Here is a 7973-nt window from a genome sequence, read left to right as displayed (position 1 = left end):
TCACAAATAGTTAGGAAGTCAGTCCTGGTCCAGTATGCAGCTTGTACAGTGTGATGTAGAAACCTGAATCCACCAGTGCATCCACTGAGAATGGACTTTACAGTGAAGTAGGAGACATCTTGAGTCCTGATTATTATATTAATACATTATTTTTTTAAGGGTTTTAATGTGTAAATGATACTTTTATGCAGGAATAAAATATAGGCTATCAGACACACATTATTGTTTCAAGCAGACTACTTGTATATATGCCTTCTGGAAGGGATCTTGAAATTAAGTTACATATCATCATATCTGTTAAACAGCTTTGGTAAAAAATACACTACAAGGGAATATGACTCTCCAGGATTTAAGAAACCTTCATCAATAGTTACAATGACATCCCATATTTGTTTATTGATTGTTAATGTAAGAAAGTGAAAAAAAAGTCATGGATATTAACAAGGCTGAATTGCCAACTGTGCCAAACAAGCAATTGCCACATGGCACCAGCTCATTTTTGTCCCCCACAATATATTTAAAAAAGATTTTTACAAACCCAAAGCCTTTTACATACAATTGCTGCATTTATTCAAAACAAAACACACAAAAACCCTTCAAAACAAGAATGCTCCTCCTGTTTTAACAAATGGTAATCTGTTGATTCCAATAGATGCAAAATAATACAAATATTTAGAAGAAAAATGAAAAAAGACCAGAAACTTGAAGCTTGATAACGTCTGTCTTATCCTCTTCTACAGCAGTGCAATACACTCTGTGATGTGGAGCGAGCTGAGGTCTGAAAGTGCTCGTTCATTTTTAGTATAATTATATTTCTCTGGATTTAAGCCCAACAGGAAAAGCTTAGGGTCCAGTCATATTTGTTTTGAAACAATCTTCTTAAGTATAACTCTTACATTTTAAGGACATTTTAATATTTCATGTTCCTCAAGTTTTTGTACATTTTGTGCATATGTCTGGTATGTGTTTATTATATCTATATAGTTCCACCAAATTAATTGGCATTGCATTAGTGCAAGCTGCTTTCCAATCTTCATCTGAAATTTTGAACAGCAAGTTTTCCTACCCAGCATTCACCATTACCAGCTCATTTTAGATAATCTGGCCCTGGATGTTAATCATCTGTTAGGTGTAAGCAACCATATGCAGCATCATCTCCAAAAGTAGAGCTGCCTATAAGTTTTATTCTCATAACAAGGCAAGTTCCTATCCTTGCAAACATATAGACCTATTTACATATTTTTAGTGCTTAATGTTTCAGATGTGCAGGGGGAGATGTTTACTCAGCTGGTTTAGGAGGAAGAAGGTCAGCAATAAGGAGAAATTAAAAGAGGCTTAATTCTGGAGGGGAAATGGATCCAGGTGGCTAACTTAGCATGCACATCAATTAGACATTTCGACTGAAAAACACAGCCCATTTAAGTCAACCATTAATATTTTTTGCTGTGCTGTTTCTGCTTCGTTTCAGCCTGCACCTGCTTTGCCTCTGCAGAGTTATTGCGATTGTACTCCTCATATCTCATATAATATCAGTCTGTGCACTCCAGACAAGCACATTTGGTGACACTATGTTGCTGATTTTGTTTTTAAGCTGTAGTGTTTTATTAATTTGCCACACTGTTATAGGTTTTATTCAAAGAAACAGCTCTAAAGTAATGGCCAGGGCTACTGGGGAAAACAAGTTTAGTGTCAGATAAATGATGATGAAAGATGTTTGACCCAGAGGTCATGCTGGGAAAGTCAAAGCAGGGCAAAGAGAATGCCAAGTGCTCTGCTCCCCTTTAATAACAGTCAAAGTGCTTTTGAAGAAGGCAGTCAGACCTAATCTGCCACAGTGGAGGTGTTAAGTAGTCAGAAGCTCTTTGAAACGTTCGTATTGCAAAATAGAATATGATGAATATTAATGCTGTTAAAGCAGTTGTCTATGACCCAACTGTCATGAATAATGCATAATGGACTCATATTGCTCGTTTAAGGTGCTTATGATGCCATTTTACAGTTGGTTATATGAGATACATTATAGCTTTCACTTAGGATAGAGCACAACAGATTTTGTAAATGAGGTGTGAATGCTGCTATGTAGAATCTGTGCAGTTTACAGTCTGGTAGTCATACTGCCCCCATGTGACAACTGCAGCAACCAAACATAATTCTAAGAGGATTTGTTCGTGGATGTTTCATATTCTTTACATATTGTTGTAAATTGGTTTCTTCACAGCAATCAGAGTTGTGGAACTCTTAAAATAAACAGAATTTTGTCCTCAAACTCCAGATAATGAATAATTACCCTTTGTTCCCAGTTTCTTCCAAATGATCAACAATTCCTAATTTCTCCACCAGTTTCTGTGATTTCCAGGTGCCTCAGGCTTAGTGAAAAAATAAAGTAATTTTTTTTGGTCTGAAAAAAAAGGACCCATTTATAAACGTAAAGGTCTTGTTCCTACCACTGACACTAGAAAATAAAACTAGGTTGCAATCACCATGATATTAAAACTTTTTGAAAAAACTTAATTTTACAGTTTGTCCAGTTTGAGAAAGCAAGAGTAGGTCAGCGCAAATGTCAGTTCTCCTCTAAAATGTGTTTCTCTTTATTAAATCTATGTTTGTTTTCCTAAGGTCTTCCTCTGTGTGTTGTGTTAATACTAGTTAGTGTGAAAATACATTTCATAAATTAATTCATGGCCTCATAACTAATCCACTTTCTATGAAAACTAAAGCAAGGCTACAATGAGAAGCACAATTGTGTTGAATTGTGAGCTTAAATGAGGTTCTGTTTGCACCATTTTTATTGGTTTTATAATGCTTTGTCACTTTTGTACACCTGCCAATGTTAAAGAGACATAAAACTTATACAACATGTTTTCATAATGGCAATTCCATGTACAATTTTTGTCTTTTCAAACGCAGGTGCACTGTAATAAAATAGATCATAATATTACATTCATTTCAGTTTGCCAGTGTGCCAGTTTTAAGACCTTGGTATTACACATGCTGGCACACACAGCTGTGCTTTTCCTGCTCTGACTAATCAAAACTACTGCAATGATAAAAGTCGATCTGTTACCTCACTAATCCTGGAAGGTAGCATCTGTAGCAGCCGTTATATGTGCTTGTGTATACTGCACGCACTGAGAGTGAAAGGTATTTATGAGTTGACCCTGATGTCCTGTCGTTTAATGCACTTTTGAACAACAGAGGGAGACTGCAACCATTTTATAATGGCTTGTAATTTCTGAGAGTACTTTGGTTTTTGCCAGTTTCCTCCCCTTTTAGTTGCTCTCCTTGGCTTCCATGCATCTCCTGCTCATTTGCTGTGGCCTGCAAAAATCTTGTCAAGTGCATTACTGCCATTACTGTGGCTATGCAAGACTGGAATGACAAACTGTAACATCATTTGTAATTAAAATTTGGTTTTATCTTCTGCCATTGAGCCTTTCGTACACATTTGAGCAAGCTAGATTACCATTCAGCATTCGGCCCTTTTAGTATAATGTTGCATCAGTAATAGCTGTCTTTTGGCTAATAGCCGCCAACATATGCAGAAGAAATGTGACATTAAAGCTGAAGCAGATAGCTTTTTAAAAAAATTACTTTTTGTCATTATTGCTGAAATGTTCGCTGTGTTCTGACAGTAGAACATGAGACAGATCATCTGTGAACAATCAGGTTCCTCTGGCTCCTCCTAGTGCTCCTAGACGCTTTGGGTTGGTGGCTTAAGGACGATAGATTGTTGAGTCTCATTCCCAGCATTGGTATTGGTATTGGTATTTGATGATCTTGGAATGAGACTCAATCATCAAACAATCATCTCTGGCTCTGATTTGGTGTTTTTGTTTAGGCAGGGTGGATTCTTGAAAAAAGCCATTAGAAGCACCTGATTTTGTCACAGATTCTGTCTCATGTGCTACTGTCAGGATATAGTGAACGTTTCAGAAAACATGAAAAAACAATTATATATATAAAAGTTACTGCAGCTTTAAGAGTGTTTTTCATTCACAACAAACCTTTTTCACAGCAGCTGTAAGCACAGGTCTTACCAATCACACTAATCAAGGTTTTATTCCATTCAGGAATAATTCACTCCAAACAGTCAGGGTGCTGCTGTTGTGCATGTTGTCTCAGAGCAACAGAGCTTTAATTAGTATAGTTCCTTACACCTGTGTTTGCCCTACTATTTCATGTGAAAATGGCTGCTGTGAAAAACGTCTATTCTGTCAAAATTGAATATTTATTCCGTTTTTTTTTCATGAATTTGTTGTGTCCCATATTTTTGCTAATTTACTCAGACCCTTTTATAGAAGACTACAGGACAGTCTGCTAATACAATGACGAGAAAAACTACCAGAATAATAATCTAAAAATACCCTGCCACTAAGATAGAAGATAAGAGGCTAGGGCACTTTCCTCCTAGTTCCCTTCGAAGTTCCCTACATTTTTCCAGAAAGCTCCTAATGGCTTTCGAGTGCAAACAAGAACTCAGTGCGCAGCTGCCCACTCAACATGGTTTGATGCTTGCACAGTGGATACATCAGCATCCGGCAAAAAACTTCAAGCAGAGGACCAGGAATACTTTTCTTCTCGCCCATCAGGTCCAGCTGTCCTCCCCGGAGGTGGGTGCCCATGTGAGTATGCAGCTTGTGAAAGAAACCGCTGTTGTCTAGCCAGCTGTTTTGGTCAGCGAGGTTAGCTGGCAGCGGCTAGCAGCGTCAGTCAGCTAGCATGAACTTAAGCTAGCGTGGTGAGAGCAAACACAGGTTGTTTCGGTGCTGAAGTGAGGTTAAATCCCCAGAGTTCGGTTAGCACTCGGTGGTGCTCGGACGTGTTTCAGGTTCGCGCAGTGAAGCTGTGGCATTCAAGGTTAACGCTAGCTCGGCTCAGAGGCTCTGCTGTGATTTGACACAACGTTAAGGCCGAAGCTTTAATGATAACGTCATCTTAACTGACACCAGAACGGGATCCAGCCCAACATTAAAAAGTCAACAGCAGCACTTTGAACTGGATACATAGGCGAGCTGTGGATAGTTTGAGCTGCTGCTGCTGCTGCGTTAACTAGCGCGAATAAAAAGTACACCATTTAAATGTGTGTATTATTATTATTATTTTTAGTTTTTAGTTTGCTAAAACACGCCTGAAACAGTATCTCACAGTAAGCCCACACCGGGGCAGTTGTATTGTACTTTCAAGTCGCGAATGTCGAAAGTGCCATTGTGTAAAACATTCCTGTGCCCCGCTGTCCTGCTGCGTGTGGCTGCATTGTTCCACTGTTAGCTGAGTGGGAACAGAGGCTGCTCCTGCTCGCTGGAGGAGGAGAAGTTGCTCCTACTCATGTATTTGAACACCTGCCTGTGGGAGCAGGAGCTGTGTTTGCAGGGAAGTCCACTTTCACTTTCAATCAGCTCTGACAATTATCGACCCAGCTCAGATGCTCTAACACTTCTCAATCTATAGCAGTCTAATTAAACACATGCTATTTAATTCTGCTTTCTTTTTTTTCTTCTTCTTTTTTTTTAATAGAAAATAGCTATTTTGACGAAGATTTATCTGTTCATGATCATTTTATCAATTAGTGGATTAGTTGTTTTTATGAAAAATCACTGTTTCCCAAAGCCTAAGGTGACGTCCTCAAATGTCTTGTTTTCTCCACAACCCAAATACATTCCGTTTACTGCCATTGATTACTAAAGAAACCAGAAAATACGTGAGAAAATGAGAGAAGAAGACATTTGAGAAGCTGAAATTGAAGAATTTTGAGGGTTTTTTTTCCTAAAAAATGACTAACTAATTATCAAAATAGTTGCTGATTTAATTTAATAGTTGACAGCTAATTGACTAATGGTTGCAGCTTTACCTCCAAACTCTCCTGAATCTGTATCATGGAATTTGATTTCCAGTAGACAGTATATAGCACTTATATATTCCCAGGCTGCTAGAGAGGTTACATTGCATTGAAGTCAGCAGTGAGTGTTAGTGATCCTAACAGTGACCCCTTTGAATAAAACATATCACACAGCACCATTAAAAAAGAATCCCATCCCACTCAGGCTCCATGGTAGTAAACAGTCTGGTTAGCTTCAGATTTTAGTTCAAAATAGCGAGAATGATTTATTCATAGGAAACTACAGACGTACCAACAGTGTGCATATGGGCTGGTTACTAAGCTCTGTGTCAATAGTTTGTTGTGAAAGTGTTTCTCTCACAAGCATTAGCAAACTAATCCTCTTCTTATAGCTTCTCAACATCATATGAACGTGACCAGCAGCTCTCGAGCCAACTAACTGTTTAGATACACAAGTGGAAAATGAAAGGCAAAGAGCACTGGGTCAGTGGGTTGGACTGAAAGTATCTGACTTCCATTACTGCAAGTGACCTCATGTGCTTGTTAGTTTCCTTGAAGTGGAGAATTTTATACAGGATTATCAAAAATGTTTCATTCTGAAATGTTTTGCCTGGCCAGGTGTTGCTGCCTTGTTTCCAGTACAGGCCTCCAGATAACAACACATGTGATAAATGGCAGTTTCTGTTGATCTACAGATGTGGGAGAATGATTTCATATGCTGGGAAATGTTGCTCAATGTTTTTCAGTGATTTGTTCATGCTTTTCTCTTATCAGAGTTTCCTGGAGGCTGCCAGGTGAGATCAGCGCACTGCAGTCAGCAACAAGGAGACACAAACACAGAACTCTTCTGAAGAATTACATACAGTAAGTTAAACATCCTTTCAAACCCATACCCTAATCGGAAATGCAGTACACACACAATTACCCATGACCACCGATGATGCTTCATTTGGTGTTTTTCCAAAATGAGGGAGAGCATCAGAATAGCATACCTGAGCCAAGAACTGTATGCTTTTACACACAAGTTCATTTCAATATACTGTAATTTGAATTATACTACTGATTTTCAGAAAATAGTTTTCTTCATTATCCCATGCATTTGTACTGTCATCCCTGAATCTGAGCTTTCTCTCTCTTTGTGATCCTCTTGTAGATGCATGCATAATTTAGAAAAGGCCACTAGGGGGCAGTCCTATGCTTGCTATTCCCCAACATCAGCCCAGTAGTCCTACTGTACTGTTGAGTGTTTCGTGTTTGATGTAAAGAAAAAAGTGGACTTATAATTGCCTTCTTTGACGCAAGTTAGCCACAATCTTAGACTATAGAGACTAATATGAATGTGAAAACCTTTTTAGGCATTTACTTTCATTTTGAAATGATATCTGCGGTGATCATATAAGCAATCTCGATGCAATTGTAATGTTACATTTAAAGGTCCCGTGTGTAACATTTAGAGGAGTCTATTGGCAGAAGATGAATGAGTAGATATTCACAGGTATGTTTTCATCAGTGTACAATCACCTGAAAATAAGAATCGTTTTTATCTACAGAGAGAACAACTCCTCTTCCATTTCCACTCATTACTCCAAATGAATTTAGTACAAACAGATGACATTGATGAGGCTGAACCCTCCCACTGAATGAGCTTTGTTCAGTCCTTTATCCATCATGGGAGTGTTATTACATATATATCAATGGCCTGTTTAACTCTGCTGCTCGAGTCAGTTTTCTGTGTAATATGGATCCATTGTGATTTGCCGCTTTTTAAATACCATATAAGGAACTGGAGCCTGTTCTCAGAGCAGTTATCTGTTCAGTTTTGCAATTTAAAGAGAATCAGCAATCAAGAACAGAGCCAAGTCTGGCCTACTGATTCGTACAGATAAATGTGTCCCACTCCAAAATCAGCTTCTCTTGAGTGTGCCACAGTGAACACATTCATTTACTTTTAACTCAATCCTCTCAGCTCTTTTCACTTTCCTCCCTCTCGTCCCTCGCTGTCTCCTGTCAGCTTGTTATATCTGTACCCCAACTGTCCCCACTTTTTTCTAAATGTCTCTGAATCCCTCCATCCTGGCCTCCCAACCCCTTACGAACAACTGGCCTGGACAGCTGGCTATAACAGTTGCTTGCCATC

The sequence above is a fragment of the Morone saxatilis genome, unplaced genomic scaffold (genome assembly GCF_004916995.1).
Source record: "Morone saxatilis isolate NCDOM2014 unplaced genomic scaffold, NCSU_SB_2.0 Contig7, whole genome shotgun sequence".
Taxonomy (NCBI): Eukaryota; Metazoa; Chordata; class Actinopteri; family Moronidae; genus Morone; species Morone saxatilis.
Note: the sequence above shows the minus strand (reverse complement) of the source record.